The sequence below is a fragment of the Mobula birostris genome, chromosome 25 (assembly GCF_030028105.1).
Source record: "Mobula birostris isolate sMobBir1 chromosome 25, sMobBir1.hap1, whole genome shotgun sequence".
NCBI classification, from domain to species: Eukaryota; Metazoa; Chordata; class Chondrichthyes; order Myliobatiformes; family Myliobatidae; genus Mobula; species Mobula birostris.
The window spans coordinates 42623270-42649625 of NC_092394.1; positions in this window are offsets into that span (position 1 = coordinate 42623270).

Here is a 26356-nt window from a genome sequence, read left to right on the forward strand (position 1 = left end):
GCTTTTACCACCAGCTGAATTTTGTCACTTTGACTTTACCTCAGCCGTACTATTAATCACTCCTGCAATGAATGTTACTAGAGCCTTTTTGTCTACATAAATCCTGTCATTTGTTCTTTGTTGCATCTCTCATATCCCTATTGCTCCCTGTTCATTAGGAGCATTATTCTGTTCTCTTGACATTCTTACAGCTTATGCATAAGTGATCTTTCTTTTCACTCTTATTTCTTGAATTTTAGTCTCCCGTCTGACAACCTCACACCGACTATATGCAACATTATGAGCTCCTCCACAATTGCAGTATTTTGGTTGAACTCCTGTTCCGCACTTTCCATATTCATGATCACTCCCACATCTAGCACATCTCCTCTGCCTTTTACAGTTTTCAGCCACATGTCCAAACCTTTGACAATTATAGCACCTCAGTGGCTTTGACACATACACCCTTACTGGGTAACTCATGAAACCCAGGAACACCTTCCTTGGCACTCTTTCCTCTTCAAATTCAATCAATACTGATTCACTTTCCTTTTTCACTCCCTCCTTTGTTGTTTTCAGTCTTTGAACATTCATTACTTTCCCTCCTTTGATATTCCTCTTTATCTCCTCCATATTTACTCATTGGTATCCCTGTGATCACTCCTTTACAACCACTGTTTTGTGCTCCCACCCTCCCAGTGTATTCCACTTTGCATTTTCCTATCTCTTTTAGCTTGAGTGCTTTCTCAAGTTGTTCCTCATTCACACATCTTACCAATAAGTTGCCATCATGAAGGACTTTTGCAAATACTATTTCCCCTACCTTATTTGTCAGGGTTGTTATTAGCACAAACAGGTTAATTTTCTTCACATATCCCTGAGCCTTCTCATTAAACCTAATTATGACAACACCTCCTTTCTGAGCTTGTTCATCTTCCTCACTTTCAGAGCTTTCTCCACTATCATTTTTTATTCTTTTATTCTCTTTATCTTGGTTTTTATTCATCCAACCCCTCACTACCTCCTCATTCCCTTTATTTCTCCCTTCACAATAATCCACCTCTCCCCAGCTGCCTACCTCTGGTCCCAAGTCTCTATTCTTCTCCTTCTCCACTTTCTTTCCCTCAACCCCACCTCTTATCTTGTCCACCATTACCAGACCCACACAACCCCCTCCCAGCAATTTCCATTCCTTCCCCACTCTCTTTCCCTCAACAGGTTCCAAACCACATTCACACATTAAGCAAAACACAGCCAGCTTCCAGTCCAGTCCAGTCCAGTCCAGTCCAGTCCAGTCCAGTCCAGTCCAGTCCAGTCCAGTCCAGTCCAGTCCAGTCCAGTCCAGTCCAGTCCAGTCCAGTCCAGTCCAGTCCAGTCCAGTCCAGTCAAGCCAACTCACCACTCATACCAGCAACTGAAGCTGAACCAAGGAGCTATTTATGTAGCCAGCCCAAAATGTGAATCAGCTGCCTCAATTAGAGTACCCAACAGAAAAAGGGAAAACCAGTAAACCTGGAATAAGGAATGATGGACCGGACCATGAACTGGAATCCGGACAGGAGACAGGAGACAGTTTCTAACTAGCGTCAGTCGTGTGCACTTACGTGGCCAATAGACAATACACCGTGCTTAAAGTATACGGTTTTTTAAAAAGCGTCAGTCAGTGATTTTTGTCACTGATATTTGGCAAGAAATAATCAGTAAGAAAACTTAGACCTGTTTTGCTCATTGAAGTTTCCAGCATTCAGGTTTGGAAATGTCAGAAGTGCCAGGAGAGCAAATGAAATGATTTCTCTACTTCAACAAGTTAGGAAATACGAAGAATTTGAAGGTATCGACAATCATATTGAATGTTACAATGAAAATGAAGATTTGGAGGATGCAGTCATTGCTAGCATTGTATGAAGGCAGTCCATTATCTGCACTAGGTGCTTATGCTGATTTTGTTCATGTATTGTCAATCAAAGGAACATGGCAGCGTATTCTAGATGAATTCCTCCATCGAGAAATTTTAGGAACTAATACACAGTTTTATTGTAATGTATTGGTAATGTTCTAATTTGCTGTATACTTCATTTAAATGCATAGTTTGTTTCTCACTTAAACGATAGTTTGTCTTTTTTTATATAACTTTCTAACTACTTCCACTTATTTGCACCAAAATGTACTGTATTTACGTTTGTATTTTTGTAATTTATAGTAATTGCATGTCATTACACTGAATCAGAAACAGGTTTAATATCACTGGCATATGTCATGGAATTTGTTGTTATGTGGCAGCAGTACAGTGCAATGCATAATAAGAATTGTGAATTACAGTAAGAAATATATATAACATTAAATTAAATGAGTAGTGCAAAAAATGTAGTGAGGTAGGGTTTATGAGTTCAATGTCCAGTAAGAAGTCTGATGGCAGAGGGAGGAATCATTGAGTGTGTGTCCTCAGGCATCTGTACCTCCTCCCTGATGGTATCAATGAGAAGAGGGCATGTCCTGACTGATAGGGGTCCTTAATGATGGACGCCGCCTTTTTGAGGCATTGCTCCTTGAAGATGTCCTGGATGCTGGGGAGGCAAGTATCCATGATGGAGCTGACTGAATTTACAACTTTCTGCAGCTTATTTCGATCCTGTGCAATGCCCCCGCCTGCCCATACCCAATGGTGATGCAGCCAGCGAATGGTGATACGTATGGCAAAATAAAAACTCCACCTGATACTAAACCTGATTCTGATTCTGATGATAAATTCTGACCATCCCTGAATACGATAACACATAAGTAATCATTCTCATATAGATAAATGGACAAAATGTTGAAGGAGGCAGAAATCATAATTGTATATTATTTCCATAAACTTTGCCTCAGATATCACAGTCTGACAAAGAATATAGATACATTTAAAAGGAAACAATTTGAACAGAGGCTGTAAAACCTGCCTCTAGACAGACAAGTATTCCTGACGAGGAAAACCTGAGCATTGAGGGAAAGCTTCTTTCAAGCTGAATGAAACTGCATCAATCTTCTTTCTCTGCAGTAGCTACTGCACCATGACCATGCTCCTTCAGATTTACAATCTAAACCTCCCATGGACAATTACTACAACAAATGTAGCATTGTTCACACCTCTGACAAATGAAAGCAACCTGCAGAAAAGCCGGTAAATTGGTAACTTGGTTAATTATAGTTAAATGTACAAGGTGCAGTGAAATTAAGGTGGAAGGCCACAATGAGGTTGATTCTGAGGTAAAAAGTCCATCTAATCATACTTGGTTTCTATAGTCTTATTCCAGTGGGGTAGGAGCTGTCCTTGAGCCTGGTGGTATGCACTTTCTGGTTTTTGTACCTCCTCCCCGATGGAAGAGGTGAGAAAAGAGATTTTTCAGGGTGGTTGGGGTCTTTGATTATGTCGGCAGCCTCACTGAGACCATGGAGGGGCTGATTTCATAGAACATAGAACAGTACAGCACAGTACAGGCCCTTCAGCCCATAATGTTGTGCCAACCCTTAAACCCTACCTCCCATATAACCCCCCCCAACCTTAAATTTCTCCATATACCTGTCTAGTAGTCTCTTAAACTTCTCTAGTGTATCTGCCTCCACCACTGACTCAGGCAGTGCATTCCACGCACCAACCACTCTCTTGAGTAAAAAACCTTCCTCTAATATCCCCCTTGAACTTCCCACCCCTTACCTTAAAGCCATGTCCTCCTGTATTGAGCAGTGGTGGCCTGGGGAAGAGGCGCTGGCTATCCACTCTATCTATTCCTCTTAATATCATTTCCATGATATACTGAGCTGGGTCCACAACCTTCAGAGGCTTCTTGTAGTGTTAGTCAGAACAGTCGTCACAGCAAGCTGTGATATATCTGAATAGAATATTTTCTCTGGTGTATTGATAAAAATTGCTAAGGCTCAAAGGGGACATTCTACATTTCTTTACCTTCCTGAAAATATCGAGGTCTTGGCGAGCCTCAGTGGCACTTTTGAGTATACACAGAAGGCACACTACATCAGAGAATGTGGTGAGCAAGTTACAGGCAAGCTGAGAGGGCAAACTACAAAATATATAGTGACAAAAGCCTGAACTGAAATTGCCATGGAAATATAAAATCTAATCAATATCATTGGAATTATTGTCAGAAGTGGAGAGTCCGTCATTGTGCCCGATACCGGGCCCCTAGGCCTGAGCTGACGTAGCGTTGTCATTATGTACTGAGATAAAAGTTTGACTTGCATACTGTTTATACAGATCAGATAATACCATGGCACAGAGTAGTGGAATGAAGTATAGTAATGATAATGCAGAATAAAGTGTAACAGCTACTGGGAAAGTGCAGTGTAGGTAAAAATAAAGGGGTAGCCATGGGCACTCACATCGGTCCCAGCAATACCTGCCTTTTTGTCAGCTACATGGAACAGTCTATGTCCCAACATCGCTCCCCAACTCTTCCTACGCTACGTTGACGACTGCATTGGTGCTGCATCCTGCACCCATGCTGAGCTCGTCAATTTCATCGACTTTACCTTCAACTGCCACCCTGCCCTCAAACTTACGTGTCTATTTCTGACACTTCTCCCCCCTTTCTCAATCTCTCTGTTTCCATCTCTGGAGGCAGTCTATCTACTGATATATTTTATAAACCCACTGACTGTCACAGCTATCTGGACCATACCCCTTCCCACCCTGTCACTTGTAAAATGCCATGCCCTTCTCTCAGACCCTCAGTCTATGCTGCATCTGCTGTAAGGCTGAGGCTTTTCATTCCACATGAGATGTCCTCCTTTTTCAAAGAAAGGGGCTTATCTTCCTCCATTATCGATGCTTCCGTCACCAGCATCTCTTCCATTTCCCGCATATCTGCCCTCACTCCATCCTCTTGCCACCACACCAGGGATAGGGTTCCTCTTGTCCTCACATACCATTCCACCAGCCTCTGCATCCAGCGCATACTTCTCCATAACTTCTGCCATCTCCAACAACATCCCACTACTATGCACACCCTTCCCTCCCCCCCACTTTCCACTTTCTGCAGGGATCTCTCCCTACGGTCTTCCTTGTCCACTTGTCCCTCCCCACTGATCTCCCTCTTGGCGCTTATCCTTGCAAGCGGAACAAATGCCACCCCTGTCTCTACGCTTCCTCCGTCACTATCATTCAGGGCCCCAGACAGTCCTTCCAGGTGAGTCTGCTGTGATCATCTGCTGTATCCAGTGCTCCCAGTGCGGCCTCCTGCATATTGGTGAGACCCGGCGTAGATTGGGAGACTGCTTCTTTCAGCACCTTCACTTCATTAGCCACAGAAAGCAGTTTCCCGGTGGCCACCTATTTCAATTCTACTTCCCATTCTCATTCCAACATGTCAGCCCATGGCCTCCTCTCTCGCCACGATGGAGGCACACTCAGGTTGGAGGAGCAATACCTTATATTCCATCTGGGTAGCCTCCAACCTGATGGCATGAACATTGATTTTTCAAACTTCTGGTAATTGCTCCCCTCCTCTCCTTCACCATTCCCTATTCCCAGTCCCTCTCTCACCTTCTCTTTTCATCTGCCCATCACCTCCCTCTGGTTCTCCTCCCCTTTCCCTTTCTCCCATGGTCTTCTGCCTTCTCCTGTCAGATTCCCCCTTCTCCAGCCCTGCATCTCTTTCACCAATCAACTTCCCAGCTCTTTACTTCAATCCTCCACCTCTCCCGGTTTCGCCTATCACTTGCCGCCTTGTACTTCTTCCTCCCCCCCCTTCACCTTCTTATTCTGATTTCTTTCCTTCCTTTCCTTTCCTGATGAAGGGTCTTGGCCCAAAACATCGACTGTTTACTCTTTTTCATAGGTGCTGCCTAGTCTGCTGAGTTCTTCCAGCATCTTGTGTGAGTTGCTTGGATTTCCAGCGTCTGCAGATTTTCTCGTGTTTGTGAGAAACAGGGACTGCTTTCATTTGCTGCATTTTGGTACAAATCAGATCAGAGCTGCTTGATGTGATCTCTGAACCTCACAGAGTTGTTGATCTCACTCACAGCAGGAGACATGATCAAGGCAGACCATCGTGTGTGGAGCAGGGGCTCGCATGTGACTGTATGGGGATGCAGTAAGAAGCTGGAAGGGGATAGGTAGAAGAGGTAAGGGGCTGAAGAAGAAGGAACCTAATAGGAGAGGACATTGGACCATGGAAGAAAGGGATGGGGGAGGGGAACTAGAGGAAGGTGATGGACAGGTGAGGAGAAGAGAAGGGAGTGAGAGGGTAACCAGAACAGAGAGTGGAAAAAGGAGGAAGGGGGAGGTGGGAGGGGTGGGAAATTACTGGAAGCTGGAAAAATCAATGCTAATGCCATCAGGTTGGAGGCTATCCAACTGATATTAAATTTTCATCCAATTTTCCAAATTTCAGTGGGCGATCTATTGTGTGTTTTATGTTGCAAACACTTAGCACAGCAAAAGAGGGCAAATACAACAGCCAGACATGTAAAGAGGGCAAATACAACAGCCGGACAGGTAAAGAGGGCGAATACAACAGCCGGACAGGTGCATTCTAAAGAGATGTGCCAAAGCAGTGTAGTTCAGGAACATAGATCCAGAATGGAAGGTCTTGAGTGGCTGCAGTTGTAACCAGAGATGGGGAGGGTTGAGGAAGGCACACAAGCACCAAAGTTAGCAATGTTCAAAAGAGTAGGTCGTCAGACTGGGGAGTGCTGCAGAGAAGCAGAGGGGAGAGTCTTTGAGGTAACTTAAACATGGATGAGAATCTTTGACTTGATGCATCAAGTGATCGCCAGTGTAGAACAAGAGCATGGATGATGGATAAGCAGAATTATTTGCAAGGTACGTGACAGTCAGAGGGTTAAAATGGCCATTACAGAACTGAAGAATCTACGGTCTTAAACAGACATTTGGAGGCTGACAGATACGAGGGTGGTTAATGGTCCATGGCGTTTTCTGAAAATGTTAAGAAAATATAAGCAAGACGGTTGATAATGACTTAATTAAGAAGGAGTGAATCTTCAGCGTTGATTGGTCACAGGATTCTGAATCAGAATTGTTTTGGCAAAGCTATTAAGATGGTGTGAAATAAGCATAACTTGCAGCTGGAACCAAACTGGCAGGACATAAGGGACGATCCCCCAATGTAACATTCTCTCAGCTTTTCTAAGCAACAACATAAATTGAAATGTTAGCTCTGTTTATTAAGATGCAAGGACCAATAAACTGGGAAGTAACCAGCTGGTTGTAATATGATAAGAAATAACAGCTTCAGTCACAAATATCTCCAGCAGTATTTTGGGGGATCAGTGCCAGACTGTGCCCATGGTATTAAGAGATAATCAGAGGACTAAGTCAAGACAGAAATACCTATGTGCCCCAGAGACCCATGTGGGAGGTGAGGTCCTTGTAGAAACTATCAGCAGCAAACAATTCCTTGGTCATCTGTAGCTGATTGATTCCACACCTGTAACCTGTCAGTTGGTGAATGGAAATGAAGGTGTTGCTGTGGTAACCGAGAGTCCAGTTGCAATAAAGACTGAAATGTGTCAGGCAAGAACTGGATGGCTAATGTGTCAACATTTCATCAGAGACCAGAATGAATAGGTGAGAGGTGGTACTGCTTTTTGCAGAGGAAATCTGAGCGACTGAGTGTTTTGAGAAGATAACTAAGAAAATTGATGAGGGTAAGGAAGTTGATGTTGTCTAAATGTATTTCACTAAGGTATCTGATGAAGTCCCATGTGGTAAGATAGTCCTGAATATCAAGGCATATTGCAGCCAAGGCATATTGGCTAATTGGATCCAAAACTGGTTTGGTGAAAGGAAGCAGAGGGTAGTGGTAAAAGGATGTTTTTCTGATTGGATAGGATTAGTGGGTACTTTAAGGATCAGTGCTGGAAACTTTGTTGTTTGTGATATACTCTATACACCACAGTGGCCACTTTAGTAGCTCCCTACTGTACCTAATAACGTGGCAACTGAGTGTACGCTTGTGGTCTTCTGCTGTTGTAGCTCATCCACTTTGATCAGCATGTAGTCTGTTCAGAGATGCTCTTCTGCAAACCGCAATTGTAATGCATGGTTATTTGAGTTACTGTCACCTTCCTGTCAGATTGAACCAGTCTGGCCATTCTCCTCTGACCTCTCTCATCATTGAGGTGTCTTTCCCACAGAACTGCTGCTCACTGGATGTTTTTTGTTTCTTACACCATCTCTGTAAAACCTAGAGCAGGGGTTTCCAAGCTGGGGTCCAATGACCTGTCGGCTAATGGTATAAAATGGTTGGGACCCTCTGCTCTAGAGACTGTAGTGTGGGAAAATCCTAGGACAGCTTTTCTCAACCATTTTGCCCTGGAAGAACCTTGAAATAATTTTCAGGTCTCAGGTAACCCATGCATAACAATTATTATATCTACAGCTCAAGGTACATTAGTGTGATTAGTAAGTTGTAGATATGATAATTCAAAAATAATTGTCAATGCTCTTTTGTGTAGAGAATGAATTTTTAGCCAACCTTTCTTGAAAAAAACCAGTAGTTACGTTTAGCTTACCTCTTGAAATTAATCTTTCTTTCACTTTCGTAAATTTTGAAAACTTATAAGGCAAACATAATAGATTTCAGTTAAATAGCTGGCTTAAGCCAAAAATAGATTTAATTTTTCTAAAGGTAGGCTTGGCAGATTTAATTTAAATAAAGGTTGTAAGTTGATTTTAATTAATGCTATTTACAACATGAACATTTATTGACAATGTTGAATAACAAAGTTACAAGAAAACATAAGCCAAAGCAATATGAATAAAATATAGCTTAAGATACAATTTTATACAAGCCTTTGAAGAAAACATTTTCTTACTAAGTGACATGATCAGGCTCAAATATAGGTCTAACACTTGAAACCTGTGCTTGTTTTTTGCTGCACTAATATTCAATTCTGGGTCAAACTTGAGGTAAGGACACACAGACTTCACCTTTAACCGAAATGAAATGATTTCTATCCTTGCTCTTGATGCTTATTAAACAAGAAAAAGCTTGCTTACATGTGCAAGAAGTTGAAAACTGCAGCAAAATGTTCATTGCTTGCCTATGAATGGCAGGATACTCCTCTTTCAACAAAATCCAGAACTTGTCCAAGGGTAGGTTGGTAAATTTCATTTTGAGTGCATGATCAGACTGCAGCTCATAAAGTTTTTCCTCTTCTCTCAAAATCAGTTCTCAAGCTGAGCAGATGATTCGGAAGTTCTGAAAAATACTGTTCAATTTTGTTCTGCAGTTCTTCTAAGTGTATTCAATAAGACTCGAGACTTTCTGATATCCTTCCTCACTCTCAAGCCCAGGCAGTAGTGGAAACATTTCAAGATTTCCTTTTGCAACATGATTTTTTTCAAAGATTCAGTTTCCTTTTAAATCCAAGAATTCTGTCATTTGAAGTCAAAACATTTTCTCCAGGGCCTTGCAGTGACTTGTTCAACTGGTTCATATGATGAAAAATGTCTGTTAAGTAAGCTAGTTTCTGCAGCCGTTCTTCATCTTCAAAGCACTTAGCAAAATCTGGCCTACAATTTTTTGAAAGTACTCCAGCAGTTCACCTTTCAGCTTAGGCACCCTGTTGAGAACCCTTCCTCTACTAAGCCAGATTTCTGTATGTAGCAGGAGACTGGTGTGCTTTTTGTCCAGGTTTTCACTCATTTGGTTTTTAAACTTTCTGTAGCATTATCCAGAACCTTTTTCATCTCATCTGAGTTTTTGACATCAGCACCTCTCTGTGAAGAAAGCAGTGTGTTGTGACACTGTCAGGATTTTCTCTTTTTACAAGAGAAACAAAACCTCTCACGGAGCCAACCATTGATGGGGCACAATCAGTACAGACGTCAACACACTTCCTCCAAGACAGACCTTTTGTTTCCAGATATGAAGACAAAACATTAAATATATTTTGGCCTTTGCTTGTTTTGGGCATCTCTTTGCAACAGAAAAAGTTCTCTTAAATTTCGCCATCATTTACAAATCTTACAAGTGCTACAACTTGACACTTATTGGCGAAATCAAGGGCTTTCAGGTTAACGGTCAGTCTGAATGAAACAATGGTGCTCTATCAGAAGCCCTCTCATGGCGTTTACAAACTACCATGGAGCACCATTGATGACCACCTTCTCACCATGCTTGAGCAGTTCACCTACCTGGACAGTGTCATTTCCAACAATGCTATGACAATAGACAATAGACAATAGGTGCAGGAGTAGGCCATTCGGCCCTTCAAGCCAGCACCACCATTCACCGTGCTCATGGCTGATCATCTACAATCAGTACCCTGTTCCTGCCTTCTCCGCATATCCCTTGACTCCGCTATCATTAAGAGCTCTATCTAACTCTTTCTTGAAAGCATCCAGAGAATTGGCCTCCACTGCCTTCTGAGGCAGAGCATTCCACAGATCCTCAACTCTGGGTGAAAAAGTTTTTCCTCAACTCCATTCTAAATGGCCTACCCCTTATTCTCAAATTGTGGCCTCTGGTTCTGGACTCCCCCAACATCAGGAACATGTTTCCTGCCTCTAGTGTGTCCAATCCCTTAATAATCTTATATGTTTCAATCAGATCCCCTCTCATCCTTCTAAATTCCAGTGTAAACAAGCCCAGTCGCTCCAATCTTTCAACATATGACAGTCCCGCCATCCCGGGAATTAACCTTGTGAACCTACGCTGCACTCCCTCAATAGCAAGAATGTCCTTCTTGCTATTGTAGTAATGTCCTTGCTATTGTAGAATGTCTTTCTTGCTATGGTAGTAAGGGACGTTGACAATCGACTTGCCCGAGCTAGCACTGTCTTTGGGTCCCTCCAGAAACGTGTGGAAGAGCCACCAGCTGCGTCTGTCCGCAAAAATCCAGGTGTGCAGGGCTGCCATCGTCACAACACTGCTATACAGCTCTGAAGCCTGGGTTTTGTACTGTAAGCAAACCTATTTGCTCGAGTGCTCCCATCAGTGCCATCTCCACTCCATCATGGGTATCAGCTGGCTGGATCATTTCTCCAACAAGGTCCTGGAGAAGGCTCAACTTCCGAGCATTGCTCAGGCAGCTCCGCTGGCTGGTTCACGTGTCCTCGCGTGGACAACTGCAGGTTACCGAAAGCAGTACTTTACGGAGAACTCTTTCAGGGCAAGGGAGACCGTAGTGCCCCACGCAAGAGGTACAAAGACCAACTTAAGCAGCAGCTCTCTCAGGCAAATATCGAGGTCAACGAGTGGCAGCAGCTGGCTTGTGACAGAGACCGCTGGAGAACGCTGATCCACAGCAAAGCCAAGAACTTTGAGGAATTCAGAAGAGTGACTGCTAAAGGGAAGAGGAAACACAGGAAGGATCCTATTACCCAAGCACATGTGTCCCAGCTGTTCCCGTGTCCCTACTATTCCAGAGTCTGCAGATCCAGAATTGGCCTCTACAGTCACCAACAATCGTGCTTTTGCTCCTGAGGAGTATTCTTCCCTCCTGATCTTCGTAAGTGAAGAACCAGCCATCATCATCATTAAATGTGAACCCTTTTCAATTTCTTGTACTGCATCTTGGCCTAGCAATTTACCTACTATAATTTTACATGTTGGTACTATTAGGTTCTCACCAACTGTACGACTTTTCCTTTTCTGGGTAATAAGTTCTGCTACTAAATAACTTGCTTCCTGGACCCTTTTACTGACTGTGACTTTATTAACAAAAGGTTTACTCTGTTTGTTTTGCGATTCCAATAGTCATTTAAAATAATCAGCACTTTTGGCTGTAGTTTGTAGTTAAGTGACAGGACACAATGGAACAGGACAACTTGGATCACCAGTCCATCTGAAACCCATTGATAAGTAGCTTTCATTGAAAAGATTGACTCCTATGTAACTTTGCCTTCAACTTCCACTCTGCCCTCAAATTTACCTGGTCTATTTCCAACACCTTCCTCCCCTTCCTTGATCTCTCTGTCTCTGGAGACAGCTTATCTACTGATGTCTACTATAAGCCCATGGACTCTCACAGCTTCCTGGACTATTCCTCTTCCCACCCTGTTATTTGTAAAAATGCCACCCCCTTCTCTCAATTCCTCGGTCTCTGCCCCATCTGCTCTTAGAATGAGGATTTTCATTCCAGGACGAAGGAGATTTCTTCCTTTTTTAAAGAAAGGGGCTTCCCTTCCTCCACCATCAACTCTGCCCTCAAATGCATCTCTCCCATTTCATGAACATCTGCTCTCATCCCATAATCCCGCCATCCCACTAGGGATAGGTTTCCTCTTGTCCTCACCTACCACCCCACCAGCTTCCATGTCCAACATATAATTCTCTGTAACTTCGTCATCTCCAATAGGATCCCACCACCAAACACATCTTTCCTCCTCCTCCCCCCCCCCCACTTTTTGCTTTCCGCAGGGATTGCTCCCTACGCAACTCCCTTGCCCATTCGCTCCCCCCCATCCCTTCCCACCGATCTCCCTCCCGGCACTTATCCTTGTAAGCGGAACAAGTGCTACACCTGCCCTTACACTTCTTTCCTCACCACCATTCAGGGCCTCAGACAGTCCTTCCAGGTGAGGTGACACTTCACCTGTGAGTCGGCTCATGTGATATATTGTGTCCAGTGCTCCCAGTGTGGCCTTCTATATATTGATGAGACCTGACGCAAATTGGGAGACCATTTCGCTGAACACCTACGCTCTGTCCGCCAGAGGAAGCAGGATCTCCCAGTGGCCACACATTTTAATTCCACGTCCCATTCCCATTCCGATATGTCAATCCATGGCCTCCTCTACTGTAAAGATGAAGCCACACTCAGGTTGGAGGAACAACACCTTATATTCCATCTGAGTAGCCTCCAACCTGATGGCATGAACATTGATTTCTCTAACTTCTGTTAATGCCCCTCCTACTTTTCTTACACCATCCCTTTTTTTTTCCCTCTCTTTCCCTCTCACAATACTCCTTGCCTGTTCTCCATCTTCCTCCTCTGGTGCTCCCTTCCCCCTTCTTTCTTCCAAGGCCTTCTGTCCTATGATGCTCTCCCTTCTCCAGCCTTGTATTCCTTTTGCCTATCAAATTCCCAGCTCTTGGCTTCATCACTCCCCCTCCTGTCTTCTCCTATCATTTTGGGTCTCCCCCTCCCCCTCCCACTTTCAAATCTCTTGCTATCTCTTTTTTCCGTTAGTCCTGACAAAGGGTCCCGGCCCAAAACGTCGACTGTACTTCTTCCTATAGATGCTGCTTGGCCTGCTGCGTTCACCAGCATTTTGTGTGTGTTGCTCTTATGTGTCCATTGTTGCACTAGTGCAGTGAAATGACTCAGAAGGTTCTAATTCAAAAATCGTCACATTGGACCATCAGACATGTCTGTAAAACACAGTGGTTAGTAAAATACCAAAATGTGCCAGCCCATTCGATGCTCGGAAAATGCACTTCACGGTCCTCATAGCCTACCGTCCTCCTGTCTGTCCAATACGACCCTCGCCAATTATCAATGGCCTCTCTTATCTCACGTCAAAAACTGAGAATGGACTCAACCAAATAAACACCGTCCTACTGCTTGCTGCCATACTGGGCTGCAAGACCTCTAATGAGATTGTTAATGTGCCTGCTCAGTCACGGGCCACCGCCACGACCGCTAGCATCACTCATCGTGCAAAGTTGCAAAAACCGATGTTTATTTTATTTAATCACAATCTCTCGCAGAACCTTGAGTGACCTCTCGCTGAACCTTAGGGTTCTGCGGAACCCCAGTTGAGAAACCTTGTCCTAGGAGATCAGCATTTACTATGATACTCAAACCACCCTATCTTTTGCCAACAATCGTTCCACGGTCAAAGTCACTTAGATTACATTTCTTCCCCATTCTGATGTTTGCTCTGAACTGCAACTTAACCCCTTGACCATATCTGCTTGCTTTTATGCATTGAGTTGCTGCCACATTATTGGCTGATTAAGTATTCGCATGAATGAGCAAGTGTACAAGTGCACCTAATAAAGTGGCCACTGAATGTACATTAACAACTTGGATGTGCATGTAAGGGTTAGTATATTTGTGAATGAGATGAAAATTTGTGGTGTTGTAGACAGTGACAAAAGTAGTCTAAGACAACAGCAGGAGAGAGATTGGACATAAAGCTGGGTGAACATTGACAGATGGAGCTTATTCCTGCCAAGTGTAGGGAAGTCAAATAGGGGTAGGATATACAGTAAATGGTAAGGAGGTAAGGAATGCTGATGAATTTTCTTCAAAATTGAATGTTGAAGAAGGCATATGTCATGCTTGCCTTCATAAATCAGGGCATAAAATATAAAAGTTGTGACTTTATGATGCAACTTTGCAAATACTGGTTAGACCACACTAGGGTTATGGAACCGTTTCTGGTTACCACAATTATCAGAAGGATGGGATGGTGCTGAAGAGAGTGAGGAGGAGAGGCAGGATGATGCCTGGATGGAGGACTTTAATTATAGGGAGAGTCTGGATGGGATGGGTTTGTTTCCCTTGAGTGAAGGAAGATGATTGGCATCTTGATAAGTTTATGAGACATTGGCAAAGTAGAAAGAGTGAATTACATGGCTATGATAAATAAAAGGCTATAGTTTTATAGTTCGAGCCCCAGCCAAAGTAACGTGTTGTGTCCTTGAGCAAGGCACTTAATCACACATTGCTCTGCGGCGACACTGGTGCCAAGCTGTATGGGTCCTAATGCCCTTCCCTTGGACAACATTGGTGTTGTGGAGAGGGGAGACTTACAGCATGGGCAACTGCTGGTCTTCCATACAACCTTGCCCAGGCCTGCGCCCTGGAGAGTGAAGACTTTCCAGGCGCAGATCCATGGTCTCGCAAGACTAATGGATGCCTTTATTTATTTAGTTTTAAGGTGAGTAGAAGTTGTTTTAAAAGGCATCACAGAAGACAGTAAAAGAGATAGAGACAATGTTACACAAAGTCTGGTTGATATCTGGAATCCACTGCCAGGTGAGGTGCAGGAATCAAGCGCATGTAAGAGAGATGTAGACACTCACTTGAATAGGCAAGACCTAGTGCAAACAAATGGTATTAGTGCAGATGGGCAAACTGGTTTGAAATGGTGGGCTGAAGCGCCAGTTTTAGTGTTGTACAACTCAATGATAAAGGGGATTTAACTCCCTACTGAACCTTGAAATGGTCTGAGAACCTTGGAATGTAGAAAAATGCAAGGACAAAGAGTTTCAAGGAAAGATGTGAGAGTGGAATTCAGTGAGTGCTGTGTGTTGCACATCCAAGATTATTCATCTCGCATTTTGACAAATAGTACACTGAAAGCTTTGAGTGCTTTTGCAATTAAGGGCTTGAATAGAGTTAAGTAGTCTTTTCACCAGTTACTGCTTATGTGATTCCATTATAAGTGTGAAAGACAGGCAGAATGTTGGCAACCATGGCAACCACAAATATGGTAATTAATCACCTGCAGTGGCAGCTGCTTGTCAGGTCATATTAACACAACCTGGTACAGCTCACTTCACCAGCAAACCTGGAGATCTCAGTGCAAGAAACAAGACTACTTCTGAATGGTTCCAAAACTCAAGAACAAAGGTAGGGCATTAAAGACAGTGAAACTGAGATGAACATATGTATTTAATCTTTAATATACTAATTTTATACAAGGTTGTAATTCATGAAGGAATATCATACATTTAAGCATTAAGAAATAATTAATAATATTCACTGAACAGAAAATGTAGACTCTGGGACAATTTTGTGTTTCAAGAGGTTTCTACACTACATATTTCAAAGTTTCAAAGTTTCAAAGTGCATTTATTATCAAAGAATGTATGTGTAAATTATACAACCTTGAGATTTGTTTCCTTACAGGCAGTCGCAAAGCAAGGAACCCGAAAGAACCCAATCAAAAAAAGTAAGACCAACCCCCGGTGCCCACAGAGAAAAAGAAAAATAACATAAAATAAACCATATAAACAACAGAAACAGGCAGCAAAAATAGTGTTCCGAACCAAATTGAGTCCTTAGATTCAAGGCCCCGGATCAGTCCGGAGTGTGCCCACAGCCTCAGTATTCATTTCATCATATTAGCAGGGCAAATTGCCGCAAAGTTCTCAGACATGAAGCACAGCAACCACGAAGCACAACACCTTTTGATAATTCTGTATGTTTGTAGCACTTTCTGGTAGTACAGGCGAAGGCAGTATTTCCTTGCCTCTTGTTACAAGTTGTACGCTTGAACCCTATACTTGGACTAAAACCCTCAATGCTGAGAGTGTGCTGCACTGCCTGGTAAGGTGGTATTTTTTCAGTTGAAATATTATATCTTCCTCTGAAAAGCTTGGCCGTCCTTGTTCTACTGCACTCCTTGCTCAAAGGCTAGTGACGTGGATGGGTGATGAGTGGCATCTGTGGCTGCCAGGCCTTCCAGGTTGGTAGGCCTTGGGATTGGATGTCTGTGTGAGCAGGAGGCATGAGGTATAGACGGTCGGTAGGCCCGGAGCTGAAGCCTGGAGTTCAGGGTCCCATCATTGATCAGCCTATAGGTTGATACCGAAGATCGATGCCCAAAGTTCAGTCGGAAGTCCAGAACTTGAAGCCCAATGACTGAACCCTGGAGGCCTGTTCTGGAGTTGGAGGACTGTCTGTTTGTGTGGATGGGTGGGAGGGAGGGAAGGGGCCTGTAGTGCTGTTGTTGTTTTGTTGCTTGCTGTGTTCTGCCTGTTCTGCTGAACATGCTATATTGGCATCAGAATGTGTAGCAACATTTGCGGACTGCCTCCAGCTCATCCTTAGATGTACTGGTTGTTAATGAAAGCAACTCTTTCACTGTACATGTGATAAGTAAATAGGGTTGCCAACTTTCTCACTCCCAGATAAGGGACAAAAGTAGCAGTCAAATACGGGACACTTGTGTTTACCCTGAGAAAGACTACCATGACCATGAAGCCTTGCGCCGGCACCCGTGTGCGCATGTGTGACATGCACGTGTGTGACGTGTGCATATGTGATGTGCTCATGCGTGTACGTGCTGATTTTTTTCTACAAATCGGTTTTGGCCTAATCTTCCCGATTTTGTTAAGTGAAACTACACTGTACATACATTATTTCTACTTTATATAGGCTGTATATTTATCATACCATTCCTGCTTTTACTATATGTTAGTGTTATTTTAGGTTTTGTGTGTTATTTGGCATGATTTGTTAGGTTATTTTTTGGATCTGGGAATGCTCAGAAATTTTTCCCATATAAATTAATGGTAATTGCTTCTTCACTTTACACTCTTTCGGCTTACGAACGGTTTCATAGGAACGCTCTACCTTAGCGGGGAAAATACGGGACAAGGGCGGTCCCGTATGGGATAAACCAATTTAGCCCAATATACGGGATGTCCCGGCTAATACGGGACAGTTGGCAACCCTGTAAGCAGTGGCGGTGCCAGAGATTTTTTCTTGTTGATGCTACAGTGGGGCTGAATTATTCAGTGTGGTGCTGGGGGATGTACCCTATGGTAATATGTATTCGCAAGGCCAGACGCGTGGCATTGAAAAGTCAGTTTCAAGCATTATGTGCCTACTATAAATGCCTCTGTTGATTCACAAGCAGCAGCAATTGATAAATCTAATATAGGAGTGAACTGTGACAGTGTCAACAGCATCGGAGACAACCCGGGCTACACAGAGCATAAACAAACAAACCAACAGAGCATCTGACCCACAGCGCACAACGTGAATCATGCACCAATCCCGCAATCAGCGTCAAATGCGTGCTTTTCAACTGTAAAACACAACACTAACCCACAATGTTCTCTGCTATTCGCATTACATAGACAGACAATACCAAAAGATACATCATTATTCAAGTCAAATAAGGCAAACAACAGATGCAAGGCTTTACCAGGAGTTGGACAAATCGTACTCTGACCATGCAGTACCTCAATTAATTCGGCTACTGAATTTAAAACAAAAATCAGCAGAATCACCGCTTGGAAGTCAAAGCAAAACCAGTAGGCTTAATAGCAGTAAATGTAATCGTTTAGGATTTGTAGGAAACATAAGGACTATGGGGTATCCACCACAAAATAATAATAATAATCAGCATTAGTCTTGGCCAAATTTTAAAAAAAAATCAACTGCACTCACCATTGATATTTTCAGAAAAGCACAATCCGTCTGTTGTTGTGATTGGTGGTGAAAACATCAATGATTTTCTGGATGTCAAGTGCTTTGGTCCTCCGGCTGTTTATGGCCAACCGGGCCAAGTTGCTGTTCCGAGCATCGCTGCAGCTATTCCCTAGGTAGTTTTTGACACGTCTGAGGCAAGAGAAACTCCGCTTGCATAAGGCAGATGTCACAGGTAGAGTCAGTGATATGCAGATTAGTTTGTATAAATCTATAAATGCATCGCGGTAGGGTCTCATTGGAGCTAGAAATTCCACTGTGTCATTCACTGTTTGTCCTTGCTGGAGACTCAACCACAGCTCTCACATACTCACGATTTTCTTGGACAATCTTTGCATGTCCTTTGTCAACCATATTTCCCAATCTTGAACCTTCTTGTTTTCTCAGTCTGAATTTGGCCCATGCCTCCATAGCAAACTTCTGAGCTGCACCTACATGGTGGGTTTTGAAAGCTGTTGTAGCTTTCCGCCAGTTGCGGTAACCGGTGACAGTGAAGGGAGACTCAGAATGGAACCCATGTTCTCTACACAGGAAATGCCTGCAAGTGAAGCAGAACGTAGTATCTTTCATGATCGAATATTCCAGTCAGTCAAACCAGCCACGAATAAAACTCCTTCGCTAATTGCCAAACTTGTTGTGAGCAGTGAAGGGTACTTTTTTCAATGCTGGCTAACATCGCTAACAGTATTGCCACTAGCACTAAGAGCAGATTCATCCACGTTCTCTTCCAAATCCCGCTCCATTTTTTTTTGTTCCTCTACTTCGCCCTCACACTCCTTCGATGATCTGCTGTCGTCCTCATCCTCATTTACTTCTGTCTGCATGTCACTTTCAATTAAGACATGCTCATGCTGTGACACCACTGATTCCTCTGGATGAGGTCGTTTTCTCACTAAAAATCGATCCATTTTTCACGCCGGCTAAATTAATGCACATGCCAGGCCCACGCTAGCTTGTAAAAGCACAATGTGTGTGCGTGTGGCATCCGTTAGTCTTGCGAGACCACGGATCTGCGCCTGGATGTACACTATCAATCTCTCGCGTGAGTGAGTGAGTGATGTCACCACCTTAAGTGACCTTAGATCAGTTTAACTGATCTGAGGACAGCAACGGCAAGACATTGACAACGAACGAATAAGCAAAGTGTAGAGTGGATATGACAGAGTTTATAACTTTATTGCTGCGTGGGTGCTATGGTAATTGGGTGCGCTGTTTCACTAGATCAACTGGAGAAACAAGCTGTATTCAAAACTATACGGAGAAAGCAAAGCAGCTGAAATTTGTATGTGAAATTTCAGTTAATTTCTTGGTGGTGCTACTCTGGTGCTATTGCAATTTCTGCTGGGGCTATAGCACCAGCTAGCACCACCTTAGCGCCGCCCCTGCCTGTAAGTAAATGAATCTGAATCTGAAACTGCTGGGGGAGCTTAGTGGGTCACTCAGTAAATGTAACGGGGGGCTATCAGTCAATGTTTCAGACTGAGACCCCTTATCATTCCAGCTCAGGTGAAGGATCTTGATCCAAAACATTCACTGTCCATTTCCCTTTTCAGATTCCGTCTGTTCTGCTAAGTTTCTCCAGCAGTTTGTCTTAAGCCCCAGATTCCAGTATCTTGGGTCTCCTGTGTCTCTTGGAGACCTTGGTCTAGTTTCCATTTCTCACATTTACCTCCAACGGCAACAGTGCGGCAAACCCACAAGTGTTCATTTTCTCTGCTCACGTTGTGATTCACAGCCTCAGGTCCCAAGCCAGACAGTAAGTTACACCCAATCATTATAAGATTTTGTTTCTTGTTCCCCTGAAAATCCCAATTGCAATGTTTCATTGCATCCCTGAGCTGTAATTATCTGAATATGTAAGTGTACAGCTGCAAGCGGGGAATGAGATTAGCAAAACTCCAATTCCAAGTGCCTGGTTAAATCTGGCAATTTACTAATTTAATGGCTGGTTGCTTTAAGCTGAAGGCAAGGTACGAAATAAGACAATTATTGTTATCTGGAGAGGAGGGTGAATGCTGTAACCTTAATTTAACTTGGAAGGCAATTTAAGGATTTTAGCAAATTGGAATGCAAGACTGTTCAATGTGCATTAAATTGGTACATAATTCCAATATGTTTGACTCCTGTGCATTCCCTAGTTCCCTATTAACTCCTTTGGTCTGCAGATTCCAGAGGGATAATTCTTGCTTGGGGAGTTTCATAAAAGTCACAAATGCCCAGTGCACACCACTACCTTAAGCACAAATATTTGTTTGAGTGTTGTGGATTTATTTTTCATATTTCAGATGATCTTGGCAACAAAAATATACTTATCTCCATCAAGGAAATGTTGATGTAGATGCCCTCAATGGAATAATGTCCATCCTTATGTAACCCCCTGGGGAAGGTTTCACTGCTAACGTAATGGTCTTTCTGTAGAGTCGGTGTTGGGGTGATGGTTAGAGATAATGGGTGCTTTGGATGTGAGCCGTCCAGTGATGGGAAGGTATGGCTGGTACCAGGGTGATCTGAGTCTTTTGTTCAGCGGGAGATGAAGAGAGAGGATGCCGGAGTGGAGCCATGACCTGATGAGGGGCGGCGGGGGGGGGTGGTGGGAACCGAAGGACGGTTGGCGAAGGGGAAACGTGAGCTCCAGCTTGTGACAGTTTCTTTTCTTCTTTTGCTTTTTCTTTGCTAACCCTGCAGTCAAACTAAGAATGATAAAGCTGAATTGTTTAGTTGTATGCGGTGTACCGTCTGTTATTTCGCGGTACTGATTTGTAACAGGGTAGCACCTCACACAGCATCCACACAAACGGGGAGGGGGAGCGGTTTTAGGGTGGACGCGCATCTCAATCTCACCCGTTTGGCAGGGCTGGAGATTGACTTCCCTAGACTTACACAGCCGACAGCACCCGAGGGTTACACTTACAGAAGCCGGTCCAGATTTAACAGCGCCATCTGAGTTTCAGGGCAACTTGCCAAGTTTACTGTCACGTGCACAAGCTTGGTGAGGCTCAGGTGCAGTGAAAAACTTTCTGCAGCAGCATCGCAGGCGTATAGGTACAAATGAAATGTTATCCCTACCCTCGCTAAAATTTGCAGGAACTACGTCTTATTTGGAACCTATTTGCCTGATGTTTTGTTTAAAATAACATAGTCCTGGAGGTCTGTAAATTCTTAAGGTTTATTTCCTAATAAATCAAAGCTCTAAAGTCACAACATGATTTTCTATTAATGTCAACAACCTGAATTACCTGCATTGACTGAAGCTATGATAAATAATGGTGCTTGCAAGCCTCACTTTAATCATAGTTTGTTGTAGATGAGATAAGAATGACAGCGGTTTTCCTGTAATGGTACTGCTTCATAGAACATAGAACAGTACAGCACAGGAACAGGCCATTCAGCCCACAGAGTTGTGCTGGACCAGCTAAAAAGCAAATCAAAAACACCCTAAACACTAATCCCTCCAAACTACCCTATATCCCTCCATCTTCCTCACATCCATGTGCCTATCTTAACATCCCTTAAAAGCCTCTAATGTATTTGCCTCTACCACCATAGCAGGCAGCATAATGCAGGGAACAACCACACTCTGAGTAAAAAACATACCCCTCACATCCCCCTTGAACCTACCCCCTCGCACCTTCAGTGCATGCCCTCTGGTGTTAGACGTTTCATCCCTGGTGAAACAGATACTCCCTGTCTTCTCTATGCCTCTCATAATCTTATAAACCTCGATCAGATCTCTCCTCAGAGAAAATATCCCAGGTTTATCCAGCCTCTCATGATAGCGCATGCCCTCTGAACCAGGCAGCATCTTGGTAGACCTTTTCTGATCCCTCCCCAGAACTGGATGCAATACTCCAGATGTGGCCTAACTAGGGTTTTATAAAGTTGCAACATAGTCTCTTGAATTTTGAACTCAGTGCCTTGACTAATGAAAGCAAACACTCCATAAGCCTTCTTAAACACCTTATCAACCTGTGTAGCACTTTCAAGGAGCTATGAACTTGAATCCCCAAGATTCCTCTGCTCAGCAACACTGTTAAGGATCTTGCCCTGTTAAGGTACCTTCTCCTTGCATTTGTCCTACCAAGGTGCAACACCTCACATTTTTCTAGCTTAAACTCCACCTGCCCTTTCTCTGCCCATATCTGCAACCAATCTATATTGCGCTGTATTCTTTGTCAGTCTTTTACACCAACCACAGCTCCACTAATCTTAGTATCATCCAGAGATTACTAACCCACCCATCTACATTTTTGTCCAAGTCACTTATATACTTCACAAACAGCAGAGGTCACAGCACAGATCTCTGCAGAACATTGCTAATTACAGACCTCCAGCTCAACTGAGACCCTTCAACCACTACCCTGTGTCTGCTATGTGCAAGCCAGTTCTGAGTCCAAGCAGCCAATTCGCCACAGACCCCATGCATCTTAATCTTCTGAATTAGCCCCAGTAATCTCTTCAGTACAGTAATCTCCTTCACTTCCAAGCCTCTGACATTTTTCTTTAACCAGTAGGGAAATAGGTTTCATACACAGCTTGAAGATGACTGAACCCTGACCTCAAACCTCTGCAGTGATCCTGCTGTCTTTTTGGTGAGAACCTGGATGAATTATGTGAACGCAGAGGGAGCCAGTTTTAAGAATATAATTAGTATCAGGAATAATTAGTCTGTCCCATGATACTGCGCTGCTTTTCCAAATCATGGTTGAACATCATTCACTCTAGTTGTCTTATTTCCGTGATTTTGATAACTGAAACACTCACCCTGATATCCTGACTTAAGCTCTCTCTGTTCTAGTCCTGTATATACTTTTTGACAGAGCACCAATGCCTGCTCGGGTAGACAACTCTATGAAGATATTTCTCAGCACTACATGGCCAACTCTTTATCCCAACAGTCTGATAGACCTAGATTCTGTTCTCTCTATAAAAGGATGCACCTAAAACTCCAGTTTTGCTGAGTCTTCATATCTAAGATCTTTCAGCTTTTCTTGTTAAAAGAACTTAATCTCCACTTATTACGTAAACAGCAAATATAATGAAAAGTGAGGTCAGGACCCAGACGAGAGGTGTTCTCCATATACAAGGAGCTCCCACTCCTCTGGCGTTTGACTGTAGTTGAGGGTGACTGTAACATTGTAATTCAATACATTCAGTGAGGCCTTGTGTTCCAGCTTCATTCTAGGCTAGAAGAATGGCTTTAATCCCAAGGGAGTTCATATTTTCAATGAAATTGAGATTAGCCTCTTCATACAAGCCTGGGTCACCTTTCTTTCAAAGGCTATCATCTGTTGGTTTCTCTGTGGTTCAAGGAGGCTCATGCTGGACTCCTGCCTTGAAACTTCTCACCTGTGCTTGCTCCCTGATTCCCAAAGTCTAGTCGGTAGCTTTGGGTTCCATTGTGCCCCACTGGTTGCCTTATCTATTTCTACTCTCTCTAGACACACAACTGTGTGGCTAGCACAGCTCGAAGGCTACCTATAAATATTCCAATGACACGACTGTTGTTGCCAGATTCTCAATGATGACGAGGAGACGTACGGAAGCGAGATAGGTCGGTTGGTTGAGTGATGTTGAAACAACAACCTTACTGGAGCAACAGCATCAGTAAGACCAAGGAATTATTTGTGGGTTTCAGAAAGGGGAAGTCAGAAGTACACACAGCAGTTTTCATCGAGGGGGCCAGCAGTGGAAAGGGTGAACAGCTTCTGAGTATTATCAACTAGGAAGAGCTATCCTGGGATCAACATATTGATATAATCATGAAGAAGGAGTTGGAAGCAATTTGGTATGCCATCAAAGACTGTCAAATTTGTCAAGTTTCTACAGGTTCACCATAGAGAGGATTCTGCCTGGTTGACTGGTTGCATCACTGTCTGGTATGGAGATGTCAATGCACAGGTTCAGAAAAAGCTGCAGAGGGCTCAGCGAGCTCCATCGGGGGCTCTAGCCTCACCACCATCGTGGACATCTTCAAAAGGTGATGCCTCAAAAGGGAAGTATCCATCACAAAGGGTTCTCACCACCCAGGAAATGCCTATTTCTCATTACTACCATCAATGAGAACATATGGCAGCCTGACTACACACACTCAGCATTTTAGGAACAACTTCTCCTCTACCATCAGATTTCTGCATGGACCTTGAAAACTACCTCACTATTTTGCTCTATTTTTGCACCATTTATTTATTTTGGATACATTTTTATTGTCATTTATAGCAATTTTATGCATTAGACGGAACTGCTGCTGCAAAACAACAAATTTCTTGACATATGTTATTGATAATAAACCTGATTCTGATTCTACTTCAAATATTACCGATGCAAGTGATCAAGTTATATCTCACGTCAAGCAGTACAAAGGTTCAAAGGTCCAATTCAGTGTCAGAGGAATGTATACAATACACATCCTGAAATGCTTTTTCTTTGTAAACATCCATGAAAACAGGAGTGCCCTAAAGAATGAACAACAGTTAAACGTAAGAACCCCAAAGTCCCCCCCCCGAGCTTCCCCTCCCTCGTGTAAGCGGCAGCGAGCAACAATCCTCCTCCCTCCACCAGCAGAAAAAAACATCAGCACCCGCCACCGAGTACTCAAGCGTGAGGAAAGAAATAGTAAAGACACAGACTTGCAATTACCCCAAAGACTTCACGTTTCACCTGGCATTTAACATACCAGTCTCTCTATCTCCCTAATAAGGGAGAAGGAGGTGTCTCCATTTTTCCCAGCGAGCAGGGAGACATAACAAACAACTCACTAGTTTATGATGTTAGAAGTCCGCTATGTCATTTTTTCCAGGCTCTGTTCCCAAAGATGTCAAAGATCCTGGGTCTTTGGGCCCACAGCAGTAGTGTTTCCGACTCCCCGGACGACACATGGGTCTTCTGCCATTACACCGACCCTCAATCTGCCCGTCTCCAGAGCCCCGAGATCTTAAGCTTCCAAATCTGAGCCGCACTCTCAGGCTGGACCCTTGGCGTGCCGAACAACGGCCAGTCCTGAAACCCGGAGAACATGTCCCATTCCCGCAAAGAACCGGTCAGCGTGTAATCCATGTCAGGGTCTTCAAAAGAACCCTGAAAGGGAAAATTAAAGATATTAGAGATGGAAATAGAGCTGTTTCCGAAGATGCAAGCAAAGGAGTTGCCATTTAGCGCCATCTTGACTTGTGTCTTTGCTTGCTGTGGTCATGTTTTGATTGGATCTTTGTGCATTGCCTTATTTTGGGTCAACAGCCTCCAGTTATCTTGATAGACATGAACAACTACCTTCCATCTTTCTGGCTCTCCTCCAAGAGGACCACAACCTTTGGGCAGAGTTTGGAGGCTTGTGTGCCTCAATGACCCAGGGAGCTACATTGGCTGGAGTCAGGGCTTTATGCTTTGGCTCTTGGTAGGGTCATCAAGTCAAAAGGTGGCCAGACTAAGAGTGGTCCACCAGTTCTCCAGGTTTGGCGGTTTAGCTCAGGGCTAGCAACACTGACTGGCAAAACAAAATTGCTACAGAAGCAATGAAGATTCCTTCTGCATCTGAGTATGACAGTATTCCAGGGCTAGCATGACTGACAGTAGTGAGAACCGTGAGGAAACTACTGACATGATGAAGGAAACCCTGAACACCAACAGAAATGGTGGATCTTCACTGCTGCCCTAATGGCATAATAGGCAGCAAGTTTCTGTCCCTAGCTACCTCTGACATATTTTTTTAATTTCCAGAGATCTATTATCCTTCACTTAACTCATTGTCACTCATTTTTCTCTACTAAGCTCACTGTTCTGTAACTCTTCTTGTTATCAGTGCTCTAAATCAGACAGCACAGCTTTCTCTGCACCTGCCCTCTAGTACCAGGCAGGTGGCTGGTGCAGAGGAACAGGGAAATACCTGCTGTAGCTGCCAGTAAAATTAGTACTGTTGCCATCTCAACAAGATTCTTTCTGGCAGGAAGTGCCAGCAGCTGCTCAGAGGCAAGATCTGGCCTTAAATGATGTTGCTCCAGTCAGCTGCTCAATTACAGCTCTTTAAACAGATCCTGGCATCACTTCATTCTTCCCCATGCAAGGTGCCTCATCATTTTTAACTGTTATGATAGGTTTCTGGAACTGAATCGTCTGTGCACACTCTAAATCTGCAGGCGATCATTCTAGGCAGGGAAAACACAACAGGAAAGACCAACGAAATTTCAAACACTCAGCACCTTGAATCAATGAAGCACTGCGGATAAGATCAAATGTCCTTTTGTGC